This window comes from Prunus mume, linkage group LG2 (assembly GCF_029339155.1).
Source record: "Prunus mume cultivar Tortuosa linkage group LG2, ASM2933915v1, whole genome shotgun sequence".
NCBI classification, from domain to species: domain Eukaryota; kingdom Viridiplantae; phylum Streptophyta; class Magnoliopsida; order Rosales; family Rosaceae; genus Prunus; species Prunus mume.
Window position 1 is genome coordinate 38,354,772 of NC_142699.1, and position 14,776 is coordinate 38,369,547.

A 14,776-nucleotide genomic window follows, 5' to 3' on the forward strand; every position below is an offset into this window, starting at 1 on the left:
ATTTTTTTTTTTTCTCTCAATTTTTTATTTTTGGAATTATTAGTAGTTACTGAGTTTTACTTGTAAGTTTCTTCCAAGATACAAGAATTGAAATCGTTTAGATGATGTATTTTGGCCAGTCAAAAACGACTCCCGTTGTGCTTGTGACAGCTTTCTGAATCATATGCAAAAGGAACAAAACATGTTTATTGTTAATTTTTTTTTTTTTGAAGAAATTTTAATAGGAATTTACAGAGATACCATTAAAGAGAAAGAAGTCTCAGTTGTGAAAGATTACTTCCATTTCAGTTGGAACTTTTAAAAACAACCAATCCCTAATTGCTGGTAGTTTTGCAGTGAAGCAAACGTAAGCTCTGCTCTACCTTTTTCCTTTCTTACTTACTGCATTGTATATCTTGGTTCTTCCCAATGGGATCAATAATTATTTTGGCTTAGTTTGTAGATTCTCAGTAGGTGAATACAATACTTATACTATAGATTTAGGACAAAGCCCTCCCAAGTTCTAAAAGATCAAGTTTCGAAAGGGCGGGATAAAGATAATATTTCGGAAGAAGAAGTTGGGGGACTATGACCTCTCCCCTTGTATGTTCCTAATGTACATCATATCATAAGTGTTGTAAAAGATCTTCCACCATTCCTCTCATGTCAATAAATTTTGAGTTAGATAGTCACATTCTAACAATTTTCAATTCAAACTTTTAATCATTTTTATAGAGCTTAAAAGTCTCGAGGTATTCAATTTAGATTTTTAAAGTATTTATAAAAGTCTAGTGGTATTCAATTGTGATTTTAAAAAGTATTTAAAAGTTTGATGGCATCCAATTGTAACTTTAAAAAGTCTTTAAAAGTTTGAAAGTCACAAAAAGCAAGTGATATAAACACTATCAATCGACATAAATGAAAAGTTTTCACAGCCTAATTTGCGCAACCGTTCAATCGACATGTCATTGATTAAAGTCGCATTGTATGATGGCACAACAAAGTATAATGCACTATAACCACTACTACGTTTCACCATTTGCGCGACGAAAGATTGTGCGACGAAGAATAAGTCGTCGCGCAAAACATACTGGCGCGACGAAAGAAAATATTCATCGCGCAATCCACTGAAAATTTGCGCGAGCAAATTTTTCGTCGCACGAAATGTCTTTGCGCGACCAAAAAATCGCCGTCGCGCAAACAGAGTTAAAAAGCGGGGAATTTTTTGGCGCGAAACATTTGCGCGATGAGAAATATCGTCGCTTAAGACAACCTTGCGCGACGGTACATTGATTCGTCGCGCAAAAACGGACAGAACCTAGTGGGTCCCTTTATTTGGCGGTAAAAACTTGTGCGACGAAATTCTTCGTCGCACAAGATAACTTAGCGACGGGAAGATTTTTCGTCGCGTAAGAGAACGAGGATATTTTATTTTGGCGCCAAAATTACCTGTTGGGATATTTTTTGCGCGACGTACATACTATTCGTCGCGTAAAGTTCCAAGTTTGCTTGCGACGAATAGCTTCTTTTGCGCGACGGAATTTTGTTTTTGCGTGACGATATTGCGCGACGAAATTTTGTGTGACGGAAAATACCGCGTCGCGCAAAAGTTAGATGTCGGCAGGTGATTGCGCGACGAAAAAAAGGGTTTGCGCGACGGACGATTTGGTTTTTGCGACGGAAGTTTGCGCGACGAACTTATGTATTCGTCGCGCAAAGTCCTTCTTCTTCATATTAGAATTCTGCCATTGCAGAGGCAGAATGCAAAAACAAAGCATTCTGCGCTCTGCCTCTCTCTCAACCTCTCTGCACGCTGCTGGGACTTCAATACATTAATTGGGTAAATATTTTTCGTCATTAGTTTAAAAGTATTAATTTAAGTTCGTACTAAGGTTTTTTATTTTGTTTTCGTTAGGGATATTTGTAATTAGCGATTGGTGGAGAACGATTGAGAATGTATTTTATTCGTTTTATATATTAATAATGTTAATTTGTTATGTTTAAAATTTTCTTGTGAAGTTATATTTATATTATGTTGTTAAATTGTGTGTAACATAGCACAATCTGTTGTGATGTACGAAGTTAATTGAAATTAACTTCGTGCTTTTATTTTTATGTTTAGTAACACTTAGTTTCCCGTTCGAGATTAGTTGGATTTCGTGCATGGATGCGTAATGCATGACTGCGGTCCAATTAATTCTTGAATTGTCCCATTATTTGGACAGTTTGGTAATGCATAGTGTTGTCACGCATCTATGGCTACAGGATTAGGTTTCGATTGTGGATATTTTGATGTCATCTCGCACGCTTCTTCGGGTAGTACGTAGGTATTTATACCTATGGCCACCTCAAGAATCAGAGCGTAGATGTCGCAAATTCATCCACGTCGAAATCTAATCTCATGTAGTCATAGGTTACGTGGCGAGTATTCATTCGAATGGGATAGGACCCTTCACCGGAGGCATAAGGTGACATTATAACTTCGTATGAAGTTGTTGTGATTGTTGTGTTGTGATTCTGGTTTCAGGAATTATGGATGAAGGTGGATACAGAACCCGAACAGATGCGCAGACGAATACTTGGATGGAATCGAGGATTTTATTGAGTTTGCACGTAGACACAACCCGGGTGCAACTAGAATCCGTTGTCCTTGTAGGTGTTTGCCCGCTTTTGCGTTTATTCCTGTGATGGAAGGGCAAAGTTCCTGCCTTGAGAACCATAAACTGGTCGACAAGTCAGCTTTCTTTGGTGTGCGAGCGTGCCACTACTAGCAATAAAAATTCTAGCAGACTTAGTTTGGAGTAGATAACTTGCGCCTCCAAGTTACTGATTTCTGCAAACAAACGATTGTGAATTTGGGTGAGGAATATCTCCCAAGTAAGTTCTTTTCTTACCTCAGACGGGTGAGGACTTTAACAATTTATCTCAGTATAAACAGTGTTCTCGCCGTAATGGTTGATGGAATTTAAACTTTTGTGCAGAATCGATGGAATTTAAACTGCTTTTTAGCGTAATCGATGGAATTTAAACTATTTTTAGGCGTAACGCTTTTACAAAACTATAACAATAAATACTCATGCTAGAGAGATGAAGATACAATTGGAACTCCATTTCTGACCTGGATGGGAGGCTCATCTGGAACTGTCCCGGCTGGATGGAATGTTGACAACTCTGATTGCTAAGCTTCAACTATAAATCGATACCAAAGGTTGATTCTGGCAGAGCTTCAATGTACTTTAAGCTTTTGTGAAGCTTCCGAGTGGGTAGAATCGCGCTTCTTCACTGTAAGGGCGTAGTGGCTGTTCTCGAGGACTTCGGGCTAGAGATCGACCGTGAAATTTGTTGAGGTTTTCGTGTTTGGGAAAAGCTCAAGCTCTACTGCCTTGGTTTTTGCTAAGTCCAACCTTGGGAATTCTAATCTAAAGTGGTTTTCACTTGGAATTCAAGTGAGCTTCTGGTTGAGTTGTTTGTGTTGGTGTCTTGGCTCAATGAGCTTTGGTTGCTTCAGTGTTTTGAAGTCATTTTGAGTTTTTGTTTTTATTGATTTTTTGGTTTTTTGAGTGTCCTCTACCCTGTTCACTCCTTCTTGTATTTATAGAAAAACTATTTCTTCTCTGGAGTAGGGTGATTGTGTTTTTTATTGGGCGGCAAAGATATTTTCCCCTTTTCCTCTTCTTCTTCAATTTTGGCAGATAGGTTCTCGGATAGGCGATCACTTCTGTTTTTCAGCTGCCCCTTGTGATATTTTACCCGTGATGGTTAGTTTGATTCTTTTTCTGACAGCTCCCTCGCTTTCCTGCTTATCCCTCTCTGAGATTGTAACTTACTTATCTATCTTGGGAGAATTACCTTCTCTGTAAAGACAGGAAAAATCTCTGTATATACATATATAAGGGGGATTTAATCTTCAGTTCTTCTTGATGTCACGAACCCTTCAATCACTTCTTCTATGGCAGTTGCCATTGCCGACTTTTTCATCCTGCAGAGGCTGCCATTGCTGACTTTTTATTCCAGAGGCTGCCATTGCTGAATTTTTATCCCAGAGGCTACCATGTGGGATTGTTCCCTCTTCTGGACTCCTCTTCCTATTATGTTGGGCCTGTGAGGCCCAAATCACCTTATTTGTTCTGATGAGCCTTGGGCTGGATGTGTCAATTTTTGGCCCAAACAGTAGGAGGTGCAACAACACGTTATGGGAGACAATTGAAAATGTTGGATTTCATTTAGTAAGGAATGGAATGATTGAGACATATAGCATTTGGAACCTTCACATGGAACAATTAGAGCATGATTCGTCTTCAAATGCCACAAGAGTGGACAATGTTCAACCTATTGTGGATGCTAATGATCAAGTCATGGATATTATACAGGATGTTTTTCCATTTGCACCAACCAACATGAATCAAGAAGAGCAAGATGATGTACCTACACTAATAGACAGTGCAGAGTTTGAACAATATGAAAAATTGTTAAAAAATGCCAACCAAGAGTTATACCCGGGTGCGAGAGCTTTTCCGTTCTCACGGCCATTGTGGAGCTAATGCACGGAAAAATAAAGTATCGTATGTCGAACCTGTGTTTCGATTACTTTTTGGGGTTTTCAAGAGAATGCTTCCGACGGACAATTGTTTGCCAAAGACCATAAACAGTAGAAGGTGTTGAATGGTCTTGGATTGGGTTATGAAAAATCCATGCTTGCAAAAACAATTGCATGTTATTCTACAAAGAGCATGAATCGTTGGATACATGTCCTATATGCAATGAGTCGAGGTTCAAGATGACATCTCAAAATAGGACGACTAAGATCCCACAAAAAGTCATGCGTTATTTGCCCTTAAAACCTAGGTTGCAGCGATTGTATATGTCGACGACATACGCCACAGACATGAGATGGCATAAGGAAAACGGGTAGACGATGATGTGATGCGGCATCCTGCAGATGGGGAGGCATGGAAAGAGTTCGATCGAACGTTCCCCGAGTTTGCTGCTGATCCCCGAAATGTTAGATTGGGACTTGCCACTGACGGATTCAATCCGTATGGGATTCTAAACCAACACCACAGACTTGGCCGATTTTCGTATTCCCATATAATTTGCCGCTTGGAAATGCATGAAAAAAGAATACATGATGATGACTGTTTTGATAATCGAGGATCTGGGAGGTCAATCGATGTTTACTTAAGGCGCTGGTTGATGAGTGAAGGATTTATGGACAAACGGTGTTCACACGCATTTATAAATCAACTGGGAAGATGTTCACTTTGCGGGCAGTTATGTGGATCGGAATGATTTCAAGGCATATGCAATGGTTTCGGGTGAAGCACAAAAGGTTATATGGCATGTCTGTATGTAAGGAAGATGTAACTTCTGGTTGGCACTGGAAAAGTTTGTTACCTTGGTCATCGGAGATGGTTGCCATGGGACCATGAGTGGAGGGAAAAAGATAAAGAGTTCGACGGGAACACAGAGCGTCGCCTTAGACCCAGAGAATGGTCCTGATGAGATATTGGACCAGCTTAACGGTTGGATTTTGCTTCCCTTCGGGAAAACAGTTAGTCGTATCAGACCTTCTACACATATGAACTGGACGCACAAGCCTATGTTTTTTGAGCTCCCATATTGGTCGAAACTAAAATTGAGCCACAATCTAGATGTGATGCATGTTGAGAAAAATGTATTCGACACATTGGTGGGCACGATTCTAGATATTGAGGGAAGACAAAGGACACGATCAAAGCTCGCTTGATTTGGAAAAAATGGGCATACGAAGGGTTTATGGATGAATAGGGACAATGATAAAGCTAGAAGGGATCTTGCATTCTTTTCTATGAAACCGAATGACAAGAAAGAGTTTCTAAAGTTTGTATCGTCAGTAAAGTTTCCCGATGGGTATGCTTCTAATATCGCACGTTGTGTGAATGTTGAAGGGGTAAATTTACTGGACTTAAGAGCCATGACTGCCATGTGTTTATGCAACGCCTACTTCCTGTTGGTATTCGACACCTATTGCCGGAAGATGTAGTGAAGCCAATCATTTTGCTGTCCAGATTTTTTTCCCAACTGACGGCAAAACTTTGCGAAAAACGGACATGTTTCAGTTTCGCCATGACATTGTCCAAGTCCTATGCAAGTTTGAGATGATATTTCCTCCAGCTTTCTTCACAAGTATGATGCACGTGATGGTTCACTTGCCAGAAGAGGCATTGCTTGCTAGTCCTGTCAACTATCGCCGGATGTATCCAATAGAAAGGTATATAATCTTATCGCTTGTGTATGCATCATTATCACATGCTTGCTAATTTGTATCATATCGTTTTATTTTGGCAGGCTTCTCGGAGAGCTGAAAAAGTGTACGCAATGTATGGCCCGAAGGATCAATCGTAGAGGCTTGGGTTCAATATGAGTCGCTTACTTTCTGCGGAATGTATTTAAAAGATGTGGAGATGGTTTTCAATCGTCCTCAGCGCAATCATGACGGAGGTATGAGAAATGAAAAACTTTCTGTTTTTGCCCAAAGCGCACGACCCTTTGGAGATCCCGGACGCGGAGAGTCGTTTTCTAGAAATGACATGGAGGTAGCGCATTGGTTCGTACTGAACAATTGTGATGAGATCATGGGATACTTATATGAGCATGAAGAGATGATGAAGCGAGAACATCCATCACATTTGGTTGCCCAGAAACACCGTGAATTGTTTCCACAATGGTTTTTGGATTCTGTAAGTTATCAGTGTTTGTTATTTGAGAAATATAAATTGTAGTTTTTAATTTTGTCAGACTAACATATGAATGGTTTTGTATAATATTAGGTGAATAAGTTGAAATCATCGAATTCCCCAACTTACAGTGATGAGTTATATAACTTGGCGTTCGGCCCGATTCGCGCTGAATTGTTCTCGGGTTGTAATGTCAACGGCGTCAAATTTTTGGGCGAAGCACGAGATGACAAGTTGTGTACTCAAAACAACGGTGTCCATGTCCCAGGTGGAGGCGAAAGTACGGACATTGATTTCTATGGCAAACTCACAACTGTCGTGCAATTGCTTTACAAAGATCGATACCAAGTGATCATGTTTAAGTGTCGATGGTTTGACACCAACCCAAATAGGCCGAGAAGTGTTAAAATCGATCATGGCTTACTATCTGTGAACATGAACAGAACTTGGTATGATGACGACCCTTATATTTTGGCAAACATGGCAACACAAATTGTGTATCTAGATGACCCTAAAGCCGGAAGCGGTTGGAACGTTGTTCAAAAGATGGATCATATGAACGTGTATGCTATACCAGAACTAGACCCAACGACAACGACGTCGACAATGTGGCTGACCAACGTTTAGAATCTTCAATGGAAAATGATGCGGAAACACTTCGAGATACTAATGTTATACAAGAGCTATTTCAAATACAAGGAGTGTCTTCAATCGAAATACCGATTCAGTCAATTACAATTGACCTCGGTGATCTTCCGCGATACGATGTTGCAGTTGGCCCGAGCAATGACGATGATGTAGTTATAGAGGAGGCGGAGGAGGAGGAGGAGGAAGAGGATTGGGAGACCGAAAGTGATGATAGCGACGATAACGAAAGTTATTATAGTTCAGATGATGAATGATGAATTTTTTTTGTAATTTTATTATGTTAGTGGACATATTTTGTGTAATGCAAATGTTTTCATATATGTACTTGTTATATCCAAACATTATATATGTGCAGAAATGAAACATTATTAAAATAAATGTAGTTATAAACCATTGGTAAATAAATATATCCAAGTAATTTTAATAATAAAGTTTAAATTTATTTTGACAAAAAACTTTTAAAAAATGGAAACCATATAACCGAAAAAATGAATACAAAGAAAATAAGATTATCAACAATCCTTCAATTCTCAAATCCAAAGAAAATAGAATAAATCATATTTTCATACAATTAATTATATGTAATGATGAATAATTCAGCTTAATAATATGTGAATGAAAATAACCTTGCGCGACGAAGGCATAATTGTCGCGCACATTTTTGCGCGACGGAAAACGTACACGTCGCGCATACTCTATTATTTGCGCGACAAATAATTCCGTCAGCAAAGTAACTTTTTGCGCGATTTAACAAAAAGACCTCGTCGCGCAAACATATACATATATATATATTTCTGATATATACACATGTATATATTTGAAATTGACGATCAAGTAGTTCACTGTATTCACATAGGGTTAAACAGTGTAGCTGTAAAAAATCATCAAAATCAGAGTCAAAATAACTGTTAAATCATGACTTTTCGCTTTTGTCCCGTTACTTGATCTCTAAATGTTTTTTTCATTTTCGACGATACGATCTCAAGTATACACAAACATATTTGACGGCTGGATTACTGAAACTAGTTTCCTAGAATGCGTATTCCATCAAAACACAATATTCATCAAAAATGAAGAATTTATTTATACATTCATTTAGTATAACATAAGATTATGTGATGTCCTATACTGTAAATATCTGAAATTGAAGATCGAATTACATCTCTGTATTCATATAGGGTCAAGAACCGCAGCTGTAAAAAAATTTCAAGATCGAGTTAAAATCACCGTTGAATTGGGACAATTTGTTTAGAACCGTCGAAAAGTTTTGTCCCGTTACTCAATCTCTGAATGTTCATTCATTATGATTTTTGACGTATACGATCTTGAACTATAAAAAAAGAAGATTGCCGGTTGGATCATTGAAACTAGTTCAGAGTTCGCTGAATTCGTCGCGCAAAACGATGAAAAAATTGCAGCCCTTTCTCCGCTCCAACACTTAGCTTTTTTTTTTGGCAAAAGCTAGATTGCGCGACGAACTAAAGTGCCTTCGTCGCAAGCAAAACGATGAAAAAATTGCAGCCCTTCTCCGCTCCAACACTTAGGTAATTAAAACCTAACTACTAATTAAAGTAACTGAAAAGAGAAATTCATATTATGCTATTCAAGGTACTACCACTCTACTTTTAATTTTTTTAAAATTTATACTGATAATCGCATAAGCTATACTATTGAAAATTCTATTTATGCGGTAAAGCCACGCTGCTATACGCTTAAAAACACCTTTTTTTAAATAAAAAATTTTCAATAATACATACAAAATTCAAGTATTATTCGCATAATACTCACATATTATTGAATAAAAATAAAATATATTTAAATATTTAAATACAAATTATTCACTAAGTAAATAATAATTAAAATATAACTACTAATCAAAGTAATTAAACAAGAGAAAATCAGATTATACTATTCAATGGGTATAGCCAAGCGGCTATCATGTTAAAAAATTCTATGTATAGCCGCGCGGTATTAATCTTTTCACAAAACACGCACTAAGCGCCTCTGTTCCTTTATTTTTTTCAATAAATAGTATAGCCGCGCGGCTATACTCCGAATTACTATAGCCCGCCCGGCGTTACGGTGGTCTTTAAAAAAAAAAAAATTCTATTTTTTTAATTTTTTTAATTATAAAAAATATCGCTGCACGGCTATACGCTTTACAGGAGGCTACGCTTGCCTCAGAGTGGAAGGAAACCAGAGGCTCACATGGCAGCTTGTGCTTCATGATTAACTCCTTTCGCTTCTCATAAGTAAGATCATCCAGTGCCCAAATGTCACATTACAATCCAAATATGAATTGAGATGTTTCCAAATACAACTTGTAATTCTCCACTTGTTTAGTATATACACAAAGGACTTTGCCTCTGATATTCTTCACGAAGGCCAGATTGCAGATAAAGAAACCCGCAGGATCATGGAACTTTTGATATGCATGCTAATGAAGGTAATAGCACCAATACCTGAGCTTGTTGAAGGGAGTGCCACCATAGGGGCTCTGTACCAGTGCTAAACCAGCAACTTTGTCTTTCAAATCACACCAGTAGATTGACAATGCAGAACGCCGCCCTTGCTGTGCCCCAGCAGCTTCACATGCTTACCGGATCCCCAATAAAGCTCCTCAATGTATTGCTTGAGTTCCCATCCATTGTGCTCAACAGATGCCTTCATCCAAGAAAACATATGAAAAGGGAAGAAAAATTTCACAAAACTCGGTCAGCAATGATCACAGAGTAATGACTCATTACCTCACTGTGAATTTTTGCAATGTGGCAAGCTAGACCGATCTTCGAAAAAAATTTCTTTGTTTCAACAAAGTATAAGGGCCGTGATTGCTAAAGAGGCCTGGAAAATCAAAGTTCCCATAACTATAGGCACCACAACGCTAAATGTGGATTGAATAGGTGAGAAGAACAAAATCCAAAGGGAAAAATAAATTTTCTTTACCCGAATTAAGCAGATAGACAAATGAACTAGGCAATATGTGCTCCCCATTCTTGAAGTATATAGCATGACATACAAGCAATAGGAATATACAAGAATAGATTAAACATATATGATAACAAAATTGAACACAGTTCCTTAACAGGTCCAACCATCTAGTTCAGTGGAGCTATTATATTAGCTTGGTACCTTTTGTTTTTTTTGGTCTGAATATTTGCTTGGTACCTTATTCCTGCAAGCAATTGTATTTCTGGAGTATAGCCGCCCGGCTATACTATTTTTTAATAAAATAAAAGCTATATATATATTTTGTGAAAGGGGCCCGCCTAGCGTGTTTTGAGAGTATAGCCGCCCGGCGTTAATGGGGTCCTTTTTTATATATTTTTTTTATCGCTAGTATAGCCGTGCGGCTATATGGAACCATCTCTCCAAGGCAACAATAATTGTTTCCGATTGGGGATTTTCTCCTTCATCTCCTTCATTTGTCTCTCTGCTTTTATTGTCACCAATCTCCTCGCTTTACCTCATCATATTCTTTCTCCACGCTAGACGGTGAGAGCAATTGGAACACCCACAGGTTCTTTCGAAAGGGATCTCCAACCAAATCCGAGCACTTGGCATGATGGGCAGCAAGGATATTCAATATTTGATCTCTCTTGTAATCTTCATCACCACTGATTTTAGCATCTAGCCTCAACAACTCTTCCAGTGGTAGAGATGGAGCCATTAATTCGTCAACATCATCATCAAAGTCTCTAAATTGTATGCTTGCAACCCCCAACTCCCCCTGACCTGCAAATCTTTCAGAACTAATCTCTTAGCCCCAAAAATTCCAGCCCTAAACGCGATTTGGCAAAAATGACAGAAAGGAATGCCGCCCACTTGGAAGGACCATAATGTCCTCAACAAACAAAGCATGTGCCCCTCACATGCCTGTTTAGATGAAAATATGGATGAAAGTCTCGAAAAACTAACCGCAACTGCTATATTGGCTATTTTAAATGAGTTCAAAGAATAAATTAGTAGACTATCATAAGAAGGAGAAGAAATAAGATTGAAAGGTTGAAGAATGTTAATGGTATTTGGATTGAGGAGGCTAACAGCTTAAAAAACTTAGCTGTGGATCATTTTTCCAATCTCTTTTCTTCTACTTCTCTTGGTGATTATGCGGTTGATCTCCCTAACCTTTTCCCCCCTATTGATGTGGCTGATTTGCATGGGTTGGTTCAACCAATTAATATGGCTGAGGTTAAGACTAGTCTTTTTAATATTGGTGGGCTTAAAACTCCTGGTGTAGATGGTTCCCTGCCTGATTTTATCAGAGTCAGTGGAATCAATGTGCTGGTGATATTTTCCAAATGGTGGTGAACGCTTTTAAGGAACGTCGAATCCCAGAGAAGCTCAACTATACTCTAATCACCTTGGTCCCTAAAGTTGACAACCCGCAGAATATGGTGCATTTTCGACCCATAAGCCTTTGTTCTACCCTTTATAAAGTTATTTCCAAAGTTTTGGTGGCTAGATTAAGATATATTTTGCCTCACATCATCAGCCCTAACCAGGTAAGTTTTGTGCCTGGTAGGCAAATCACTGATAACATACTTATTGCTCAGGAGTTGATGCATAAATTTAAGCTGTCTAAGGGGAAGAAAGGCTATATGGCTTGGAAAATTGATTTGTCTAAGGCTTACGACAGATTAAATTGGAAGTTTGTTGAGCATGTGTTAGTGGAGTTGGGGTTACCTTGTCCTATCACTAAATTGATCTTGAGTTGTGTTTCTACTGTGAGGTATCAAATCTGCATGAATGGTGAGCTTATTGATCAGTTTCTTCCTAAGAATGGCATTAGACAAGGAGACCCTTTATCTCCTTATCTTTTTGTTATGTGTATTGAGAAATTATCTCATCTTATTTGGGATTCTGTTAAAAAAGGAGTGGAAACCAGTTAAGTCTTCACAATCTGCCCAGCTGTGTCTCATTTATTTTTGCAGATGACCTGGTTCTCTTTATCAAGCTAATTCTACTCAAGCTAGGGTGCTAAAGAGTTGTTTGGAGAGGTTTTGCAGTGCTTCTGGGCAAACAGTGAACTATGATAAATCTGTTGTCTTTTGCTCACCAAATACAACTAAGGAGGTAAGTCTAATTTGTGGCTTTCCTCTTACTAAGGACCTTGGTAAGTATCTGGGCATGCCTATGTTGCATTCTAGAATTACTAAATTCACATATGGCAGTTTAATTGATAAAGTGCATAAGCGGCTTGCTTCTTGGAAGTCAAAGTTTCTTTCTTTGGCTGGTAGAGCAACTCTTATACAAGCTGTCACTACTGTTCCTATCTATGCTATGCAGACCTCCAAGTTGCCTGTTAGTGTTGGGCAAGAGCTGGACAAATTAAATCGCAATTTCTTTTGGGGTGGCAGTGAGAAAAAGCAGAAGATCCACCTCTGTCAATGGGATTTAGCTTGTCGTCCTAAGAACAAGGGGGTTTGGGTTTTAAAAAAACTACCGCCATGAATCAGGCCCTTTTGGCTAAGGTCGGGTGGAGATTACATAAAAATGACAAGGGCTTATGGGCTAAGATCAATAAGTCCAAGTATCTTAAAGGGAAATTTGTCTTATATTCTTCTTTGATGTTTCAACAGGATTGCTCTACCACTTGGAAGGGTGTTATGTATGGGGTGGAGTTGTTAAGGTAGGGAATAGGTTAGAGGGTTGGTGAGGGGGATACTACTAAATTTTGGAAAGACAGTTGGCTTATTGATGAGCCTTTGTTGAAGCATGCTGGGGTCTTTCATATTGAGGATTTAGATTGCTCTGTTTCCAATTTTTTTAAAGATGGGTGGTGGGATTTGGATAAATTACGAAGAGCTTTAACGGAAGATCTTGTTCAACATATTGTTAATTATCCTGTGGGTTTTGCTAGTAATTTGCAGGATTGCCAGATTTGGAAAGGAACTGCCAATGGAGTTTTTTCTGTAAAAACCGCTTACAATCTTTTCTTTAAAGGTCCCTCATGGCCTAATTATAATTTTAGTTCTTTGTGGAGACTAAAGATACCGCCTAAATTGCAGATCTTTGCTTGGCTTACTGCGCAAGGTAAAATTCTGTCCAATGTGCAAAGGGTTAGAAGACAGCTGACTTTTGATGCTTCTTGTGGTGCTTGTGAGTGGCCTATTGAAACTACATTACATATTCTTCGTGATTGCTATAAGGCTAGAGGTATATGGAGTATTGTTTTAATGCCTAGCCATCATGGCCATTTCTTTCAAATGGATTTTCTGCCTTGGTTTCGACTAATCTTCTCTCCCAGATAGTTTGGTGTAGTAATATCCCCTGGAGTCTGGTGTTTATCTTTACTTGTTGGTATGTGTGGAAATTGAGAAATCACCAAGTTTTTCAAGGGGATGAAGATGTGCCTTTTGATCCTAAACAACTTATTGTTCGTGCTGTCCATGAGTGGTTTAAGGCTTCTCATGTCTTGAGTAAGCATAATCATAAAGTCCAGATTGATCTTAAGTGGGAACCTCCTATTTCTGGCCAGTTCAAGTTAAATGTTGATGGGTCTAGGAGGAATGGCTCTAGACATATTGGTGCTGGAGATGTTATTAGAAATTCCTCTGGAGATTGGATTAGTGGTTTTGCTGTGAACTTGGGGAAGGGGTAAATTCTTGAGGCCGAAATTTGGGGATTATTTTTTAGGTTGAAGCTTGCTATGGACAAAGAGATTGATAATCTTCTTGTTGAAATGGATTCAGCAATTGCTGTCCAATTGATCCAGAAGCAGGGCCTTACTGATGTTCATCCTCTTGCAGCCTTAGTTGCTAGCTGCTGGGAGTTTATGCATATGATCAATTGATGCAGTGTTTATCATGTTTACAGAGAGAAAAACTGTGTTGCTGATTGTTTGGCAACCTGGAGCTATAACTTAGACTTGGGTCTTTTTATCTTTGTTGATGCTCCAACTTGGGTTGGGCCTAGTTTGATCGATGATTTGCTAGGAATTACTAGATCTAGGCTAGTTCCTACTGATTTGCTGGTGTAAGTTGTTTTTGGGGTTTTTGCCCCCTTTTTCATAAAAAAAAAAGAGAGAATAAATTAGTAGATGAAATAAGCAAAGGGGGTAAATTTGAAAAGGTTAATAGTTCAAGGGGTAAAATGGATAAAAATTCTTATCTTAATGAATCAGATGAAGCGAAATGCGAAAAAAATGCACCACCCATTATTCGGATATCTCGACAGATTCTTGCCTAGTCAAAAGAGAGAAAATATCCAATTTCATCTCTATCAAATTTTAATTTTAGAATTTAGAAGAGTGGATATAATTACGATGCAATGGGTTATTGGAGGTCTTTTTTGTGTTGTCGAAGTTCCAATTCATTGCAATCCTCCAGAAAGGCAGAGAACAGTACAAATAAAGACGAGCAAAAACATCGGCAAGAAAATCAACAGGAAACAAATAGGAACAAATATAGCTAAAACCATTACAGTATAGC

The 14,776-nt window shown here is 38.4% G+C and overlaps 1 pseudogene; it reads right to left on the minus strand.

Moving 5' to 3' along the window:
• Window positions 1–97: 97 nt before the first annotated feature.
• LOC148920268 (uncharacterized) lies at window positions 98–11,013 on the minus strand (annotated as a pseudogene).
• Window positions 11,014–14,776: the final 3,763 nt, after the last annotated feature.